The following is a 22,535-nucleotide window of genomic DNA, read 5'->3' on the forward strand; positions in this document are numbered from 1 at the left end:
TCTGGCTTTGCATGAAATTACATCTACAAACAGCATCACATTCAACATATATCCCACCACATTGTCTCTTAAAAAGTTCCCAACATCAACCGCGACAAAAATCAACCACAAAGTTGTATTTTTCCCGTACTTTACACTCATTTGAGTATAAAGTATGTTACTGGGAGAAACAACGTTAAATTCAGCTTCAACTAATCTTGACAGATCCATCAGCAATAACATACTTGAACCACCCCTTGTGTAATAATTTGAAAAGTGAGTGTAAAATTTATTCTTGTAAACCTGGCTTAGTCATTGGTCGGTTCACTTTAGTATCCAGTTAACGCCAAAACAAAATAACTTTCACTCATTTCAAGTCCACATTTGGCTATCTTGCAGTCTTTCAACAGCTTTGAGCTTCCTGCAGCATCACCTTGTAAAATATAACGAAATTAGTTCTTTTAAATGCTTAGAGAATTGTAAAATAAGTCTTCATTGGCTCATAGACGCTATTTACGACAAATCTTACACAGTTTTTAATTTGGACCAAGAGAGACCCTACTCAATTTCATTTACTATTTTGAACGTTTAACCAACCTTGAGGAAGTCCAACTAGAGTGCAATTCAAGAGTGGTGCACTTACTTCAGAAAGGCTGTATACCAAAAGCGTATCTCTTTATGTGGGTGGCTACTGTCTTGAAGTGTGGCTTAACATACTTTCACTTCCTCCAGTGGACTTAATTACAGCCACAAAAAAATATTTGCCAGACCACACATAGAAAGCCATGATTTCAGAACTACTCAACGTTGTAGTGTACGCTGTAAACAATCTGCACAGCACACAGCTTTTAAACTTCCCACAACATCGTTTTTTAATGTCAATAACTCGTCACAACAATTGCACTTCCCTCCCCCAACCGTAAGTTCAGCACACTTTGTCTCGTAAGCTGTCTCTCGCCACATTGTGTCTTGAAAAGTCTCAACTTCGAATGCGACAAAAATCAACCACAAAGTCATATTTTTACCTTGCTCTTCTCTGCTGTCTTGCCACCTGTACTTAAGCAAGTCATTATAACATTCACATAATGAAATTCCTACCTCAACTCACGTTCTCGGGTTGCTAATGGATTTTATACGTTTTTACACGATTAATAATATTTACGTGATATCACCGCAAAATACAATATATTAAATATTGTTTAAATATTGTTAATGCCAACATATCTTATTTATTTATCATTGACAATCATTATTCTTTCTTGTTACATTTCTTTAAACACTGTTAACAGAAATATATCATTTTTGTATATCTTTGACAAGCATTATACGTCTTTTCACGATTCTTAATACAAGTGCCACCTAATGCTAGCTAGCTGTAAATAACTTCGCTATTGTATTATTCAGCAATTAGATGATATAATTGTGTATATCCCATCATTGTCGCAGCTGTTACAGTTAGTCACGCACGTCTGCATATTGTATACATGACTTGGGTGTGCATTTGCCATGTAGACCCCCCAAGACATTACGAAGTCAGTTGCATTTCATCCCGTGCGTGGGCTTCAGAGTTTCACAGAAATACAGCGATAAAAACTGAATATAGAGTGTTTAAGAAAACGTATTTTAAGCTGTGAGTTTTCAGCCTGACTTGGGAAACTATGATGGCAGTTCCTTCAGTAATATTGCAGTACAGGATGTCTCTGTATGTAAAGGGAACAAGGTACTTCCAGTTCAGAAAGCTGAAAAGGGTGCTACTGCATGGAGCACAAGTAGGGCAAGAAGGCCAGCATTAGTGCATTTTCTTCGCGTGAGTTGCCTACATTAGGGGCAAGTATACATCCAGGGGCACACCTATTTTCTCCTTTGATCGATACTTTATGGCCCTTGGGGTAATCCTTCCTTTTGTTTGAAAGGTCGTTAACCTATTATTCTCCCACCTGACCCCATCCCCCTCTTTCCACTCCCCTTCCTTCTTCCCCTTCCCCCTCACTGATACACATAAGTTTTCAGGTTTGAATTATTCGAATAGCCCCCCATTAACTCGATCAATTTCAGTGACTGCTTAATTAAATTGATCAATTAATTAACCCATCCCCCCTCTGGTATACCCCACAACCACCCAAACCCTCCCACTCTCCCCCTCCACTACCTGGAAACTTAAAGATCTCTGGTGAAGAGGTAGGATCTCACAACAGGAAATTCAGTCATAGAGCAGAAGGTATATCGTTTATTTATAAAGAGTTTAGTTTGCAGGAGCTGGACTTCTCTTGATCATCATTCTTAACTGTTTGGGAAGATGTAGATACTGTACAGAATTAATTAAATCGATTGCTTATATTTATTCCCAACGCTCAAGGAAGACCATCATGTAACACCCATCACAAATAACTACACTGTTAACAATCTTTCGATCGAGAAGCACACACCATCTAGTGCCTCCTGTCCACTGGACTGCAACCAATGCCGGCTCGTATCACCACACATGCAGCTCAAACAGGGTTCTGCAAAGCAACATGCCTGTCCAGGGGTGACCATTCACACCCCGCAACTGACAGACCAAATGTCATGCTAACCCCCGAACAAAAGCACCCAAGAAATTCCCGTCGAAACTTGTGCTCTTTCTTTGTTTCCCCTTCTGTATCATGCAATTGCCAGGCCTGCGTGTGCCGTCGGTCACGGTCGGACAAAACCGCAAATAAGCAGCGTTTATAGGTAGACCCCTGTGGAATACTGATGCATGCAAAATACCTTCCTTCAAAGGCAAACTCCTGACTGAGAATGTATTCCGCCATGGGCTCTAAGCTACCATCTGTGCTGGAGAGAAAGTATCTCATGAGAAGACATTTAATTATATAGCATAGGACATAATATTTATTTATCAAATTCAATTTGCAGGGCCTGGATCTCACTTTGATGGGAAAAGCTAACACCCAGCAACTACATGTCCTAATTACGTAATTACACTGTGGAAGATTGAAGATGTCGTCTTAGTGGAAAATTTTCCACGTCCTCTCACCGTGACATGCAGGGATCGAATGAACTAGTGCACAGTGCCACCAATAGCCGACGTTCCACCGACCTTCCCCTCGTCCCACCCCTCTCAGAAAAACTGGTAGGAATACACTCAATACAAAATTCAAATCAAATTCAGTAATATATTGATACATATTTTTTATTTAATCACTTTCAGGAGATGGGGTACCACCATTTGGGGACACATAGTAGCTGCACCCCCCCCCCCCAACCTTGCTCCCCATGACATAATAACAGTAATCACATATGAATGGAATCAAGTGCGATATATTAGGCGAAGAATGAGGTTTTCATCTCTCCTCAGAATAAGATATCAAAAATAGAATGAAACAATCCACTTGCACTACAATGTCAAATTAGTTGTTTAACAACTTACGGGAGTCAAATAGATGGCTTAAAACACTCACTTCCACCTCACAATGATCCTCCTTCGTATTAAAACATGTTTTCAACGTTTGAGTATCACTTGCAAACATTATTCATATCAAGTAATGAAATTTCCGTCAGAAATAGATTATAGCGCGCAATACATCCGAGGTCTTGTACGAACCTTCCTCTATCACAACTTTTCCACTAATCATATCTGGTGAAAAAATCCTTAGGATCTTAGAAGCTAGCGATCGCGAGGCGTACGCTGTCAGCCGACTGTAGTGCAGCCCCCGTCTGCACTGAATGCGAGAGAGGGGCTCACATCTGCTCCGCCGATGTCCGCCTGGACCGATTGCATGCATGCACGCAAAACATCTATCGGAAATAATAAATTGAAGAGTCGGGAATTACACGTCACGACTGGGTTTTTAAAAGTACCATAGGTATCTTAAATTGATTATCTCCGCTACATTTAGAAGGAGGGAGGAAGATTCTCCTGCGTGATACAATAGAGACAACAGCAAATAGAGATTCTCCTGCGTGATAGAATAGAGACAACAGCAAATACCACTCCAAGACAGAGTCCACTACAGTGTGTTAAGAATCACTAAACACTACACTCTTAAACTACTATCCAGTCCACAGCGATAAGCTGTCAGGGATAGATGTCAGGAACAGCTGGAGATATTCGCAGATTTCGTACGCTCCTGTCACGAAGTCTATACGCGGCGCACCGCATCCCCATGTACGCTGCCAGCGCCGACGTAAAGAGGTCAGTGGAAAGACCCACCTTGGCGGCGGTCGCAGTCGAGGACGCACGTTTATGCCAGAGTGCACCATCCCCGGCCATAGAGGGCATCCGAGGATGATTGGAGTGGTAGGAATTCGGATGTTATCGATGGCCTGCCGGTGTGGCCGTGCGGTTCTAGGCGCTTCAGTCTGTAACCGCTTGACCGCTACGGTCGCAGGTTCGAATCCTGCCTCGAGCATGGGTGTGTGTGATGTCCTTAAGTTAGTTGGGTTTAAGTAGTTCTAAGTTCTAGGGGACTGATGACCACAGAAGTTAAGTCCCATAGTGCTCAGAGCCATTTGAACCATTTTTTGTTATCGATGCGTCCAGCGCAAACGTCCATAATTTTAAATCTCCTCTCACTTTAACACGCACACGTCCGCTTCTGTTACGCTGGCTCAGCACAGGTCACTCCGCCAGACCTCGCTGCCGCGGACAAAATCAGACAGCTAAGCTCATTCTTTCATTCTCAGCTAATCCGGTGCTTCCGGTTGTCGACTCCTCATGACCGCCCTTGCAGGCAGCCGCGGTCCACTGCAAGAGAAGCAGCTGAATCTTAGACATGTACAGTAGCTCTCAAGATTCCGACCCCACACTGACCCATCAGTTTAAAACCTCTATTTTACCCCTACCTGAGGCAGAGATGTTGTTGACTATACATCTCGAATTTGTGACGCGAAATGACTAGGATAGTCATTTCCGAAGGTAGAAAAAATCGGACAATACACGCGTCCCTAAAGTATCGATACTTCTTGAAGGACAATGGCATAGACTACATTCCCTCTAAGTATTTCCTAACCAACTACAAAAATATCTCTCCCTATCTGTCTAGTTATGCATCTAGGACTAGAATATTAAACTCATTTTTGACTCATGACGGAGTCCTAATATTTACCACTGTCGCAGTGATTACTTTAAGAGAGAGTTCGAAAATGAAGGGGCATACAGTGACAGTGGTAAATATTTGCACTCCGTCATGACTCAAAAATGGGTTTAATATTCTAGTCCTGGATGCATAACAACACAGATAAGGAGAGATATCTTTCTAGTTGATTAGGAAATACTTAGAGGGAATGTAGTCTACGCCATTGCCCTTTACGGGATTTTCACAAAAAGGAACGATACTTTAGGGACATGAAATTGCGTAAGGATTTCGATTTCTTCTGTCTTCGAAAATCACTGGTGTAAACGGCAGTAATCTACACTACTGGCCATTAAATCTGCTACACCAGGAAGAAATGCAGATGATAAACGGGTATTCATTGGACAAATATATTATACTAGAACTGACATGTGATTACATTTTCACGCAATAGATCCTGAGAGAAGATATCCGGAACAACCACCTCTGGCCGTAATAACGTCCTTGATACACATGGGCATTGAGTAAAACAGAGCTTGGATGGCTTGTACAGGTACAGCTGCCCATGCAGCTTCAACACGATACCACAGTTCCCGCAAGACCGCTACGGTCGCAGGTTCGAATCCTGCCTCGGGCATGGATGTTTGTGATGTCCTTAGGTTAGTTAGGTTTAACTAGTTCTAAGTTCTAGGGGACTAATGACCTCAGCAATTGAGTCCCATAGTGCTCAGAGCCATTTGAACCATTTGAACCACAGTTCATCATGAGTAGTGACTGGCGTATTGTGACGAGCCCGTTGCTCTGCCACCATTGACCAGACGATTTCAATTGGTGAGAGATCTGGAGAATGTGCTGGCCAGGGCAGCAGTCGAACATTTTCTATATCCAGAAAGGCCCATTCAGGACCTGCAACATGCTGTCGTGCATTATCCTGCTGAAATGTAAGGTTCCGCAGGGATCTAATGAAAGGTAGAGCCACGGTTCATAACACATCTGAAATGTAACGTCCACTGTTCAAATTGCCGTCAATGCGAACAGGAGGTGACCGAGACATGTCACCAATGGCACCCCATACCATCACGCCGGGTGATAGGCCAGTATGACGATGACGAATACACGCTTCCAATGTGCGTTCACCGCGATGTCGCCAAACACGAATGCGACCATCATGATGCTGTAAACAGAACTTGGATTCATCCGAAAATATAACGTTTTGCCATTCGTGCACCCAGGTAGGCGCTACTGTCTGTGATGCAGCGTCAAGTGTAACCGCACCATGGTCTCCGAGCTGATAGTCCACGCTGCTGCAAACGTCGTAAAATTGTCCGTGCAGATTGTTGTTGTCTTGCAGACGCCCCCATCTGTTGACTCAGGGATCGAGACGTGGCTGCACGATCCGTTACAGCCATGCGGATAAGATGCCTGTCATCTCGACTGCTAGTGATACGAGGTCGTTGGGATTGAGCACGGCATTCCGTATTACCCTCCTGAACCAACCAATTCCATATTCTCTTAACAGTCATTGGATCTCGAGCAACGCGAGCAGCAATGTCGTGATACGATAAACCGCAATCGCGATAGGCTACAATCCGACCTTTATCAAAGTCGGAAACGGTACGCATTTCTCCTCCTTACACGAGGCTTTACAACAACGTTTCACCAGGCAACGCCGGTCAACTGCTGTTTGTGTATGAGAAATCGGTTGGAAACGTTCCTCATGTCAGCACGTTGTAGGTGTCGCCACCGGCGCCAACTTTGTGTGAATGCGCTGAAAAGCTAATCATTTGCATATCACAGCATCTCCTCCCTGTCGGTTAAATTTCGTGGTGTAGCAATTTTAAAGGCCAGTAGTTGTAGCGTTGTTCTTAATGTCGAAAAAGTGAATATTTTGGTGGGCCACTTGGCAACAGAATCAGGGATTTATTACGCTGTTATAATAACATACGTTGACCATTAAATACCTGAATAAGAGCAGCATATTGATATATATATATTTGAGATCGCTCGGAAGAAACATTATCATTTCTGTGCATTTTTATAGTCGCGATGTAGTCATACCCGGATCAACACTAAGGGACCAGAAGATTGATAGACTTTAAAAGAAATGCAACACTACACAATTAAAAAAAGTTGGTTCAGAAATAATAGGAAAACGATAATGTTCCTTCTGCCTCATGCTGCGTTCGGCCCATCAGCGTGATCGTAATTTCTGATGATGAAGTAACACAAAATAATTAACAGTTAAGTAAATAAGGAGATGGACTCATCAAGGTTAATTTACGAAAATAAGCACACTTATCTTTAACACACTTTTTTTTAATGCTACGTACCTTTTCATATTAAATTACAATAGATGACCATTGTGGTTAAATACTTTATACATAACAGTCAAAATGTCCTCTTGATGCTGTCTGTTCGATATCAGTTACAAGAAACTACATCTTTTCTGATTGGAAAAAATAACAATTAGCATATTCACTCAATATTTTCACATCAAATATAAAATACAGTTGTGGAACGCAGCAAGTCCGCGTCCGCCTCTCATGGAATACAAACAGTAAAAAGGTGAGGCGCCAAAAGCCTCATTTGTCTTGAAATAACAGAATTCTTTTTTATACCATTAATCGATACATGTACATAGAGATTTACTGGCACCGCGCAAGAACGGCAAAGATAAAGAATAATAGATTCTGCCGCTGCTATGCGATTATTCATTTCTTTTACTTTACAATTGTTCGATAACTTTAGGCCATCAGGCGTTTACTATTGAGCGTATATTAATGTTTGTGAGGCGAAAATTACTGATATTACACTGCCTCCCATGAGGAGGGAAGGAATACCGAAGGTATTACTTTCATCCTCATGCCCATTGGAATATTTGTAATTTTCGGATGTAACATACAGGTTATTAAACGTTTCATTTCATATTCATTCCATAATAAAAGAATTAACGTTTCAATTTGTAATTACTGACGGTGGATCATTGTGAATTTGTTCTGTGTTTCTATCAGTGTTTGTATGGATTCAGTCTATCTTGATGATTCTTAAAATTAAGGCTATAAGTACACATATTTACAAAATTTATAAGGAAATAGTGTCACACTTCAATTTTCATCGTTGCAAAAGTAATTTGAGTATCACAACTGGTACACAACTTTCTGTTTTGACAGTATTCATTATATTGTCATCGTCTTGTCGATTGATTGCCTTGTCCGTCGTCGCACTTAATTATACATTTATTTTCGTCGCACATACACTATTTATGATAGACTTGGATTGTAAAGCGGCCACTGGTGACCGCTTCGACAAGGAAGTCCATATCTTTCACTTTCAGGGCTCGAGTGTGGCTCTCCGAATTATTTCACATATGAAACAGATAAAATATCTTATATTAGAATAGCTTACAAAACTAATTTTATATACATGTGGGATGGGATATAGGAAGGATCGGATCCTTTGACGTATTTTCGTGTGCTTATTTTCATTCGTATCGTGACCTCTCGTTAAAGTTTACATTTCAACAGTGTTCAGAGGTGACCTTGTGACTTGTCTCTGTGTACAATCAGTCATTATAATAATTACGTTAACTTCTCTATCTTAGAGTCTCTCGGAAGGTTTATGATACATACGAAAATGTTTTCAGTACTGGGTGTGAATGTTTTTGCTATAGAATGTAGCGCACAGCAACTGTGTTGGCGGTTGAACGTTTACATTATTTCGTCACGTGGTGGCTGTCCGCCTACACTGTTGCGAGCAATCTTGAAATTCAGTCTGTGCGCGCGCACGTGACCGGAGCTTTCTTGCAGAGCGTTGATTTCGCGCTTGAGGTGCCGTGCGTCGCTTTTGTTCGGCGGATCGTGGCTTTGTGCTTTTTAGATTGCTGGAGGGAGCTTCTGCCACCGAAACTGCCTCACATCACTTCCTGTCCACTATCCAGTTACGGATTCACAGGTAAGTGGTAGCTACCGCTGCAACTGCATGTGTGGAATGACACTGAATATTACACACTGCACACATCAACGAATTTTTCACACATATGGTGCAGTAGAATACTGCCACTGAAAACCGTCGAACTTTAAAACTTCACTTGCACTGTGGTGAGCGTCTGCGTGAACGGTGTATTAAAAGAAATTCTCGCGTCATAACATCACACGGTGTTTATAAGTTGATTTACATACTAATATTTACAAGAGTTCATTTAAATCGATAAATAATCTAATTGACCACTTTGAATCAAAACAGTTGTTTCTTAATTAGTCTTTTTTTTTATTTATGCCTACGGTCACAGGTAGGCTATTATAAGTCCTTTTTCTTTTACCAAATCCGTTCCAATCTCCTTTACAAATTAATTTCATTCATAGTAATCTTTATCGCACTTGCTTATTCATTTTGAAGGACCAATACTTTTTTTTTTCTTTTAGTGCTCGTCTTATTTAGTGACTTGTGAGGGGAGCTTCATTTATGTCAAAAGTTTTTCTCGTATGTGCTTGTCTTTAAAGAAAGTTCGAGGACAGATTTGAAAATAGCAATTCCGCCTCTGAGTTTCGTGTAGAAATACAAACAGTCGAAAAAAGAAAGGTGGGAAAAGCGGGTCTACTCGCTGATCGTCGACAGAATTTAAATTACTCCTCAACCAGGTCGAATATTTAATTTACCTTGCGCATTACAAAAGTAATATGCGCGTCGCGAACCTACTCATTTTTATATGTACTGCCTCACTTCCTAAGCACACGTGCATCTTTACAAGTTGATCCTGAGGAGTGGATAGGATCAAGGATCTTAAAGGATTTACACTTAGGAAAGGGATTCAATAAACACATAATCACAGAGAAAACAATAAATATTGCAGTGCACACTTAAAATAAAATCTATCACTTCAAGCATGTATATCTAATATGTATCTTGCTGCAGCTTGCTTACTACTCTTTGCTCATTTGTTAGACTAAGTCAAGTTTATGCATTACGCATTTGGGTATTAATTATCATTTGTATATATAAGCCTCTCACTAGAGTGTTGTTGTTTGCTGCTGTCGCTACCTGTGAAGCTTGGGCGAGATCCATATTCTATGTGCTGCTAGCTTGTGAATTTGCAGTATCGCTAATGCTCAACAGTACCGTGAAGTTGGCATAATAAACCATGTTACTCATATGTTCTTTTACTCAGCTTGTTTATAGTCTGGACTCATCTTACTTTGCGTTATATAATAAACTTCCTTTTTATTCCACCACGCTTTTACTTAAGGTTAACGTCAGGCCTTTTTAGAACAATTGCACTGCGTTATCAATCTGTTCATGCTTAATCCTAGGTATCTGTTCACTTCAAAGAGATGTTATTTTATCGCTGGCACAGCACTGTGCTGGAATTTACAAGTTAAATCTACCGACTGTTTTACGCTAACAGGTGGTGCCTTATTTACGTCACCTTTGAAAATAGGGAATAACCTCATGGAATCGAATCTTTCTCACAACTCTCCTCTTTTGTCTGGACGTTTAAGTATTTCCTTTTAAAACAGGTCATTAATTTGTCCTCGATTAAACTTCACTTACTAATACTAAGCACATATAATCATCATTTTCATATTACTATTTAGTGAGAGAAGTGCATTATTCGCTCCTTCCTGCTCATTCTCAAATTACTATTTAGCGAGAGAAGTGCATTATTCGCTCCTTCCTCTTTCCTCATTTTAGTATCTCGGGGCTAATTAATACCTCTCGAGTACATCATTTTCCTTACATACTAACTTATAACTAAAATTGAAAATCGCCTCTAGGACATGTCCTCCTGTTTGCATAAAGATTATTCATGTAAATACTTGTCTACAACTTATTGTGTATTTTATTTTCCAGACGCGTTGTTTTAATACATAAGGTTTCCTTTCAGCATCGGTTAACATCCGTAGTCAGTTCAGTTCCGTTCTTGTTACTCATTGATTAATCCTGATCTCCAATACCTTAGAATTTTCTTACAGCTTAAATTAACTTAATTCCTGGCGTTATAAAATTTTCTTCAATCTTGATGGTGGAACAATCCTTTGATTTTATTCGTGGCAGGGTCAGATAACAAATAGCTACCAATGTGTGGTCTCCTCATTATCACAAAGGGACCTTCATAAATGTGTTGCCACTTACGATTCTTCTTTAACAACAGGGATGGTTTAAAGTGAGTCCTGACTAATACCTAACTCCAAGAAACTTCTGCAGATGCTCTTCAAGAGCCTCTGGTCTCGTTCTTATGGGTACTATAATTTTATTGATTAATCTTGCATTTAGGACTAGCCTTACGCTACCATCTGATTTTTGCACAGACAATAAAGGACTCGAATAAGGTGAATGAGATACTTCTATCACATTCCAGCGTAACATTTTCTTGATCTCGCACTTGACAGCTTCGCGTCTCGCATATGGAATGGAATAGCTTGTTCTACAGTAGGTTGAATGGGGCAGGACATCCATTCGATATTCAAAGCCTTTTATTAGTCCAGGTTTCTTAGAAAATACTTGAACGTAATCTGTTAACAAATTGTAAAGCTCATTCTTCTGTCGTTTGGATAATTCAATGGACTCACTAGCTTTACCGTATAATTCATTCTGACCGGGAATTAGGTCTTTATACTCATCGTCACTAACACTTTCAAGATCTGTCATGTCTTCTGTCTGACTGTACTGTTGTCTTTTAGTCCATGGCCGTAATGATATTTGAAGTACCCCAAAGTTTGTCTTCACCTTACTTCTTAACACATTTACAGTTACTTGTTGCTGGCTCGCTACTAGAGTACAGATTCCACACTCGATGTCAATTTTAGCTTTCGTCTGCCTCAAGAATTCCATACTCAGGATACATGGCACTGATAGGTTTTTAACAATAAGAAAAATGTACGTTACTGAAATAGACTCTATCTGGATTTGAAGCTGAGTCTGAAGATTTACACGTTGTGTTAGTGGACCAATTGCTCCCGATACGGTGCAACCTTGAATTGGAAGTGATAAAACTTTGCATACAGAGGATATTTGCTTAAATAAACATAAAGATAAGACATTTATATTAGCTCCTGTATCTACAATGGCTGTTACTGGTATGTTGGCAATTGATACTCTTATGGAAGCTTGAACTTGTTCGTCCCATACGTCATCATTGTCTTTCGTCTCAGTGTCTGCTACTAGATCATCCCGTAAGTTTGTCTCTTTGTCATACCTAATTGCTTTAATTTCGTGTGGACTAAGGGACAGGGTGCCCCCATTCAAACTTGCAGCATCCTCTAGGAGGCTCAAAGGTGCTGCTTTTAATTTTCCGCTCGACGCTTACTTTCCTGCTGATTTATAATTCTTAATGTTTCTTCCGTCTGGAACTGGTGTTAGTTTTGTGGTACGAACTCGGTTGGAAACGGATCTTGTTGTCCTGGCGTATTCGCTTGCGCATAATAAATTTGCGTATTATGCGGGCGTTTAGGCTTCAGAGTTCCCGAAGGTCCTTTCGCTTGTGGCTGAAAAGTATTTTGCTGTGGCTTGTGTTGATTGTAACCGTTAGTGAAAGGTGTACATTGGTCTCCACCTTGATTATGCCATTTATTTCTTTTCCTCTGTCGATTTGAATCGTAAGACTGATCGTTTTGATAATTCCCGTTGATCGGTTGCGTGTTTCCATATTGCTGGGACTGTGTGTTATAATGTGCATTTTCGTACTGAGGTGGTGACGAATTATACACTCCTGGAAATGGAAAAAAGAACACATTGACACCGGTGTGTCAGACCCACCATACTTGCTCCGGACACTGCGAGAGGGCTGTACAAGCAATGATCACACGCACGGCACAGCGGACACACCAGGAACCGCGGTGTTGGCCGTCGAATGGCGCTAGCTGCTCAGCATTTGTGCACCGCCGCCGTCAGTGTCAGCCAGTTTGCGGTGGCATACGGAGCTCCATCGCAGTCTTTAACACTGGTAGCATGCCGCGACAGCGTGGACGTGAACCGTATGTGCAGTTGATGGACTTTGAGCGAGGGCGTATAGTGGGCATGCGGGAGGCCGGGTGGACGTACCGCCGAATTGCTCAACACGTGGGGCGTGAGGTCTCCACAGTACATCGATGTTGTCGCCAGTGGTCGGCGGAAGGTGCACGTGCCCGTCGACCTGGGACCGGACCGCAGCGATGCACGGATGCACGCCAAGACCGTAGGATCCTACGCAGTGCCGTAGGGGACCGCACCGCCACTTCCCAGCAAATTAGGGACACTGTTGCTCCTGGGGTATCGGCGAGGACCATTCGCAACCGTCTCCATGAAGCTGGGCTACGGTCCCGCACACCGTTAGGCCGTCTTCCGCTCACGCCCCAACATCGTGCAGCCCGCCTCCAGTGGTGTAGCGACAGGCGTGAATGAAGGGACGAATGAAGACGTGTCGTCTTCAGCGATGAGAGTCGCTTCTGCCTTGGTGCCAGTGATGGTCGTATGCGTGTTTGGCGCCGTGCAGGTGAGCGCCACAATCAGGACTGCATACGACCGAGGCACACAGGGCCAACACCCGGCATCATGGTGTGGGGAGCGATCTCCTACACAGGCCGTACACCACTGGTGATCGTCGAGGGGACACTGAATAGTGCACGGTACATCCAAACCGTCATCGAACCCATCGTTCTACCATTCCTAGACCGGCAAGGGAACTTGCTGTTCCAACAGGACAATGCACGTCCGCATGTATCCCGTGCCACCCAACGTGCTCTAGAAGGTGTAAGTCAACTACCCTGGCCAGCAAGATCTCCGGATCTGTCCCCCATTGAGCATGTTTGGGACTGGATGAAGCGTCGTCTCACGCGGTCTGCACGTCCAGCACGAACGCTGGTCCAACTGAGGCGCCAGGTGGAAATGGCATGGCAAGCCGTTCCACAGGACTACATCCAGCATCTCTACGATCGTCTCCATGGGAGAATAGCAGCCTGCATTGCTGCGAAAGGTGGATATACACTGTACTAGTGCCGACATTGTGCATGCTCTGTTGCCTGTGTCTATGTGCCTGTGGTTCTGTCAGTGTGATCATGTGATGTATCTGACCCCAGGAATGTGTCAATAAAGTTTCCCCTTCCTGGGACAACGAATTCACGGTGTTCTTATTTCAATTTCCAGGAGTGTATATTGGATTGTATCTCTGGCCGTTATTGTACTTATTTTTGTATTTGCTGTTGGAGTACGTAGTGTGTTTATTTTTGAAACCGTTGTGGGGTTGGTACCGGTTGTCGCTGTGACGCGCTTTCGCTCGGCCACCATTGTTGCCTACGTATTCTGTATTGTGCTGGTCGTCTGCACTGAAGTGGGCGTTGCCAACATCAACTCTAGCGTCCTCGTAAATCAGATCTAACGAGTCTAACACAGATAGGAAAGTGTCCGTATCGTCCTCAGACACGTTTACTAACTTTTCTCTGATCGCAATCGGTAGCTTAGTTTTTAGAATCATAATAACGTCTTTGGCGGTGATTGGCGAATCCCAGAACTTAATTTTCGCTAAATACTTTTCAAAATATCTTCTCAAACTACCGCGCTTACTGTTAAACGCTTCGGCGTTGTAAACCTCTTTTCTCAGGCGCTGCTGCACACCAGAACTCCAGAATTTAGCTAAAAACATCTGTTCAAACTCTTTGTAACTTTTACAAGAGTCGACCATTTCGGTTCCCCATAAGGCAGCATCGCCTACGATAAATCCACTAACGAACTGAATTCGCTGGCGGTCACTCCAGCTACTCGGGAAAATTCCTGAAAAATTTCGGAGGAACACTATAGGATGAATTTCTCTTTTCTGTGGGTGAAAGGTCGGAAAAATACGATGTTTGATCACGCTTTCCTCCTGCATCAAACTGACAAAAGTGGGTTGGCTGGTAGTCTGGTTAACTTGTGCTTCTATAGAACTATGAGTCTGAGCGTTATAAAATGGTGAACGGTAATGTACCTGCTGTTGTTCATTACTTCGTGGTGAATTACTCCATTTTCCTGACACGGGAGGTGGGGAATTTTCAACTTGACATTTTAGTGTACGAACTTCATTAACTATCTGTTGACGCCATTCAGGTAAATCTTGAGCTAACGTTCGTCTTATCTGGCCTAATTCTGACACCACCGTGTCTCCTGTTTTTCCAGGGGCTGCCAATATTTCAAAGGCCACGTTTTTGACCGTTTCCCTGAGTTCGTTCTTGACCTTGTTTTCTATGAATCCGTTTTTGTTTTTAATCCACTCTTGGTAGTGGTCGGACAATGCTTCAGCATGTGCCTTAACAGTATTCTTTATTTGATCCTCTACATTAAGAGTCTCAATCTGTCTGGAAAGATCATCAACAACATTCTCGATCGTGTGTACTGCGGTTTTAACTCCTTTGACCTCATCAGAGATTGCAGTATAATCTTCTTTTAAGGTCGCAGCTTGTTTTTGATATTCTATCACTTTTGAATTTATCTCTCCCTTGGCTGCTTCGATTTTTTCATCTAACCGTTTTGAAATATCCTCTATTTTTGACTCTACTTGTGTGTCAATTTCTAGCCTCATGATCGTGATCTGACTACTGATTTGGCTTTGGACATTACCCAACAGGGTATTTAAATCAGCTGTTATGTCTGCCTTTAGTTCGGCCTTTACCGAATTTAACCGTGTATTTAGGTCATTTATCTCCGTTTGCAGATCTGTTTTTACTGAATTTATGTCTGTTTTTACTGAATTTATTTCTGTTTTTACTGAATTTATGTCTTCTTTTACTGAGTTGCACAGATTTGTAAGGACCTGATTTTTATTATGCCGTCTTTCGGCCTTCTCTTATTCTTCGCGGGCCTTTTCATCTAATCTTTCCTGTTTTTGGCTTTCGAACTTGCGTTCCATTATTGCTTCGATCATTGCAGCCAAGTCATTTTTTTTCAAAAGCGGGAATAGTTTGCACACTAGGACCAGCTTCTAAAACTTCGGTCGAATTTGCTTCTGCCTCCGCTCGTGTACCTATCGCGCGTGATCGTAATGGATAGTGAGGTCCATTCGCATCACCGCTGTCGTCTGGTTTTGTTTGTGTCCGCTGTTTACCGTCAGCCATGTTCATGAATTATTTGTCAAACGTCAAAATGCTACAGATATTGTTTGTCACTGCCGTCAGTCGTTTGTCTGTGACGTAGTGCTATGGCTTACTGGGACCTAAGATAAAATTTTAACTCTGGGTAACAACTGACGTTCATTTACGCCAAGAAGACAAGATGGTTCCTACTAATTACAAACAAATGAAATATCACACGTTTTACCAGTTTTGAGTGTAGTTATCTGCGATATCGTAATTTTTTTATGCACTGACAACAATAGTACACTTTCACTGAATTTAACTACATAAGAATGGACTATGGTCAAATTGAAATAAAGCTGTTTCAAGGCAAGGAAAGACAGGTTTACGTTCTGATCAACTCGAAAGATGCTACGTCACTACGAAAGCTTGGCTACTGCGTGTAAAAATTCGACTTACTATGGCTGTCTTGATAATGATACAGCTGGATACTCGCGTTTTTTGGTAATTTCATCATCGTTCTTCTGAATTAATTAAAAGGTTTTCCCACTTCTCGTTCTCGGTTGAATTGCATTCTACATGAAAAAATGAAGCAATTACTAGAACAAGCACTGAAAAATTAATAAACACATACATGAAATGATTTTTGATCAAGTCCCTGTTCGGGCGCCAAGTGTAGCGTTGTTCTTGGGGGACGAAAAGAACTGTTACTTTGTTTCTTAATGTCGAAAAAGTGAATATTTTGGTGGGCCACTTGGCAACAGAATCAGGGATTTATTACGCTATTATAATAACATACGTTGACCATTAAATACCTGAATAAGAGCAGCATATTGATATATATATATATTTGAGATCGCTCGGAAGAAACATTATCATTTCTGTGCATTTTTATAGTCGCGATGTAGTCATACCCGGATCAACACTAAGGGACCAGAAGATTGATAGACTTTAAAAGAAATGCAACACTACACAATTAAAAAAAGTTGGTTCAGAAATAATAGGAAAACGATAATGTTCCTTCTGCCTCATGCTGCGTTCGGCCCATCAGCGTGATCGTAATTTCTGATGATGAAGTAACACAAAATAATTAACAGTTAAGTAAATAAGGAGATGGACTCATCAAGGTTAATTTACGAAAATAAGCACACTTATCTTTAACACACTTTTTTTTAATGCTACGTACCTTTTCATATTAAATTACAATAGATGACCATTGTGGTTAAATACTTTATACATAACAGTCAAAATGTCCTCTTGATGCTGTCTGTTCGATATCAGTTACAAGAAACTACATCTTTTCTGATTGGAAAAAATAACAATTAGCATATTCACTCAATATTTTCACATCAAATATAAAATACAGTTGTGGAACGCAGCAAGTCCGCGTCCGCCTCTCATGGAATACAAACAGTAAAAAGGTGAGGCGCCAAAAGCCTCATTTGTCTTGAAACAACAGAATTCTTTTTTATACCATTAATCGATACATGTACATAGAGATTTACTGGCACCGCGCAAGAACGGCAAAGATAAAGAATAATAGATTCTGCCGCTGCTATGCTATGATTCATTTCTTTTACTTTACAATTGTTCGATAACTTTAGGCCATCAGGCGTTTACTATTGAGCGTGAAACTCATGAATAATCAATTCCTGTTTCTGATAGATGTAATGCGTGCATGCGTGAGTTCGGTCCGGGCGGCCACTGGTGGCGCAGATGGGGATCTCTCTCCCACCCATTACTACGATCGTAGTAATTTTGGTTTCATCACATGTGTTTAGTGGAAACGTTGTGGCAGAGGAGGGTGCGTACAAGACCTCGAATGTACTTAGCGCTACAGTCTATTTGTGACGGGAATTTCATTACTTGGTTGGCATAATGTTTGCATGTAATACTCAAACGTTGACAACATGTTTTATCACTTCCACTCATTGTGAGGTGGTAGTGAGTGTTTTAAGCGTTCTATGGTTCAAATGACTATAAAAAATGGTTCAAATGTCTTTGAGCACTATGCGACTTAACTTCTGAGGTCATCAGTCGCCTAAAACTTGGAAACTAACTACACCTAACTAACCTAAGGATATCACACACATCCATTCCCGAGGCAGGATTCGAACCTGCGACCGTAGCGGTCGCTTGGCTCCTGACTGTAGCGCCTAGAACCGCACGGCCACTCCGGCCGGCCCAAATGGCTCTAAGCGCTATGGGACTGAACATCTGAGGTCATCAGTCCCCTAGATTTAGAAATACTTAAACCTAACTAAGGACTTCACACACATCCATGCCCGAGGCAGGATTCGTACCTGCGACCGTAGCAGCAGCGCGGTTCCGGACTGAAGCGTCTAGAACCGCTCGGCCACAGCGACCTGCCAAAGCGCTCTATTTGACTCCTCTAAATTGTTAACCAATTAATTTGACAAGATAGTGCAAATGAATTATTTCACTCAATTTTTTTGTGTCGAATTTGCGTCAGCTTTCCCTTTTTTCTTCAGCATTGTCCAAAACGAGTACAGTTTTCTAAGGAGAGAAGAAAATCGCGATCTTCATGTTGGGAGACCTGGCTTCTTGGAAGCGACAGTGGCAGGAAGTGAGTTTGGAATTTGCCAATCAACAGAATGCTGCCACTTCATGCCTTATTTGGGGACCAAGGCGGCCAATATCCGGTTCGTGGTCGATGATATTTGTAACGAGATCTGTAATTAGCACATTGGGCTGTTTTGACCTTCGTGTCGGCGATCTGACGATAGACACATACGCGGGAGATCTAAAGCAGTGGGTACTACATCGTACTTCATTCCATTCGCTTTTGATTACAGTTATTAAATCACGGAGAGCAAGGGTGCGTGCTGTCGGGATATCTGCAAAAGTGGAGGAACTCCGTCTCCCGGAAAGTGATATAAATAAAGAATATGTTTCAATATATTATTGAGCCTTCCCGGTTTGCAGTGCGGTCTAACGCATTGATTTCCAAACGGGAAGGCGTGTCGGTGCCCGGCACGAATGCACCCGGAGGAATAGTGTCGCGGTCCGATGTTCTGGCCAGTCTGTGGATGGGTTTTATGGCGGTTTTCCATCTGCCTTGGCGAATGCGGGCTGGTTCCCCTTATTCCCCCTCAGTTAGACTATGTCAGCAATTGCTGCGCAAACACTTTCTTCACGTTCGCGTACATCATAATTACTCTACCAGTCCCCAGTTTGATATATTACGTTACATAGATTAGACATTTTATTGACTTTGATTTGATTTTCGTGTCGTGAAATCCTTCTTTTCCAGCCTAGAGTGGTGGGTGGGATGGGTGGTGATTGAGGAGGCGGGGGGTAGGAGGATGGAAAGTCCTCTGATGGTGGCACTGTGCACTAGCTCAGAGCATCCCTGCATGTGAAAGTGAGTGCACATAGGAGAATTTTCCAATAAGATGACACCTTCAATCTTCCACAGTGTAATTACGTAATTAGGACATGTTGCTGGGTGTGAGCTTTTCCCATCAAATAAAAGTGAGATCCAGTCGCTGGAAATTGAATTTGATAAATAAATAGTATGTCCTACGCTATATAGTTAAATTTCTTCTCACAAGATCCTTTCTCTCCAGCACAGGTGACAGCTTAGAGCCCATGGAGGTACACGTTCTCAGTCAGGAATTTGCGTTGAAAGGAACGTGTTTTGCATGCATCAATATTCCGCAGGTGTTTAACTGGTAAATGTTGCTTTGTTTGCGGTTTGGTCCGACTACGACCGATGGTGCGTGCAGGCCTAATAATGACATGTTACAGAAGAAAGAGCACATTTTTCCACTGGGATTTTTCGGACGCTTTTGTTCAGAGATGAGCGTGTCATCTGGTCTGTCAGTCATGGGGCACGAGTGGTCACATGTGTGACATGTTGGTTTGCAGAACCCTGAGCGAGCTGCACGTGCGGCGGCGAAAACTTTCTTTGGTTGTGGTCCAGTGGACAGAGGTCGCCAGACGGTGCGTGCTTCTCTGTCTAAAGACTGTTAACGATGTAAATACGTGTGATGGGTGTTTCATGATGGTATTCCTTGTGTGTTTAGAATAAAAAAAGCGAACGATTTAGCTACTACTATATATGATTTGAATATTCCCAAACAGCAGAGAGTGATGAGCAAGAGAGATCCAACTCCTGCAACATGAACTTTTTGTAAATAAACAATGTACCTTCTACTATGTGACTGAATTTCCCATCGTGAGAGCCTTACTCTCCACCCGAGAGCCGTGAATTTCCAGGTTGGGAGGGGGAGAAGGGGAGTAGGGTGGTTGGGTGTTTACACGAGGGGGAGGGATTAATTAATTGATCAATTTTATTAAGCAGTCAATAAAATTGATGGAGTGGAAGGAGGCTATTTGAATAACTCAGGGTTGAAAGTGTACCTGTATTAGCAAGGAGGAGGGCAGTGGAGGAGAGGGAATGGGAGGATGAGGGGAGGTGGAGGGGTGGAAGAACAATAGGCTAAGGACCTGTCAATTAAAAGTCAATTCAAAACGAAGGATTATCAGCTGGGGATCACAATATGTCAATAAAAGAGAACAATAGGTTTGCCCCTGAACATATTTTTGCCCCTATGTAAGCAACCCTCAGTAACAAAACGCGCTGATTCCGGCCCTGTCTCCCTACTAAAGCACTATCATCAACCATTATAAATGTGTGAGACATTCAACAGCTGGAGTAAGTACATGAGCAAATGAGCTGGGTCGACCCAAGGCCTTAGCCAGCAGGCGGCCTCTAGTCTTCACTGGTGTACAGATGGAATGCACGTTATGAGTGACTGAGGTGGAATCCAACAGATCACACAATTTTCTAATGTGCATATGACAGTTTTACCTAATAATAAAAATGCATATATTATTGATATTTTCGATTAGGAACAGAGTGTTCATATTACTGTATTTTTTATAAGAAGCTATTATTCTAAGGACATAGTGTTTAATATCATTTTGATCATCATTTGTGCACGATTTAATGTGAAACTCTTTCCACTACTATTGACCTAATGGTGTTGAGGTTGTAACCAAATGTAGTGTAAATCCCGTCACTAGAATCACTAGGAGATAGTAACATGGTAGGGAAGAAATGGTACATGCAACAAAGATGAAACAAGTGAAGGAAGTAATGATAACAGGGCACAATTGGCCGTTCTTGGATGTCTAGTTTGTAAGGTATCTTGTCTTTCAAAGTAGAAACGGTGAGGAGCTCGGTTCCTAGGATGCGTATTTATAACTTCTGTGTGATTAAATTTTGATTTATGGGTGTAAGTGGCCTTGTAGTGTAAATATTGGTACTTTGGTTATTTCGTGAGTCCAGTTGATATCGCTACTTTGAAGTTTTCGGAGACATATATGACATATTTTGTGCACTGGTTAGTTTGTCAATTATTCATGAATTTTAAGGGGCACATTGAGTTTCCTTCTCCAGTATACGGTTGCTAGAGCTGCTCAGATAACTAGTTTCACTACAACAGAGTTATGTTTCAGCGTATAAACTACTCAATTTTAAAGGTACTCGTCAAAATGCCTCGCTCATTTGAAAATATAACAAACTTCAGATACACTCTTTTATTTATAATGATTTTAACAAATTTTAAAATAAATTACAAACTTTTAATTTTTAAAGTCGGAACTGCTTGGATGAGGTATATGGTCCACCCCTCGACTGCAACTAAGGGGCTAAAATTAATTCAGGTAAATTCAATCACGTGTTTAAGTCTCCCTTCGAAAATACTTTTATTTAAACAAAGTGGTAGCTGACAATGTACGTAAATGTTATCTTTCAGCGTAAGACTTTCGTTTTCCGCTGTATAACTTTAGGAGATCGACACATACAGACAGAGATTCCTTTACGCACATTGGGGAAGAATTCGAGATATGTACAGGTACTTTGATGAATACTCCAATGAAGTGTTATAGGGCCAATGATAATTGCAATACATAAATATGATCTGGTGGATAACGTGGGAAGGTCTACGATGCTTTAGAGTGAAATTGCACTGTTCAGTGGATTGTAATGTGACACGGAACTTTCTCGAAGATTGAACCTGTGTGCCGGACCGAGATTCGAAACTTTGACGTTTGCCTCTCACAGCCAATTGCTCTACCAGCTGAGCTACCCGAGCACGACTGAGGACCTGTCGTCGCATCTTTCCTTCCCCCAGTACCTCATATCCTACCTTCCAAACTTCACAGACGTTTTCCTACATAACTTGCAGGATCAACACTCCTGGAAGAAAGAATATTGCAGCGTCATAGCTTGGGGAGGTTTGGAAGGTAGATAATGAGGGGAGCAAAGCTGTGAGGACAGGTTGTGAGTCATGGTTGGGTTGCTACTTGGTGGAACAACTGCTCACATAAGGCAAAAGTCCCAGGTCCAAGTACCGATGTGGTACGCTATTTTAATGTGCCTGGATGTTTTTGTGAGGCCTATTCGCGTGCGGTGCTGTAGGGAGGCTGCTACGACCGGAAACTGTAGCAAAGTTCG

The sequence above is a fragment of the Schistocerca serialis genome, chromosome 2 (genome assembly GCF_023864345.2).
Source record: "Schistocerca serialis cubense isolate TAMUIC-IGC-003099 chromosome 2, iqSchSeri2.2, whole genome shotgun sequence".
NCBI lineage: Eukaryota > Metazoa > Arthropoda > Insecta > Orthoptera > Acrididae > Schistocerca > Schistocerca serialis.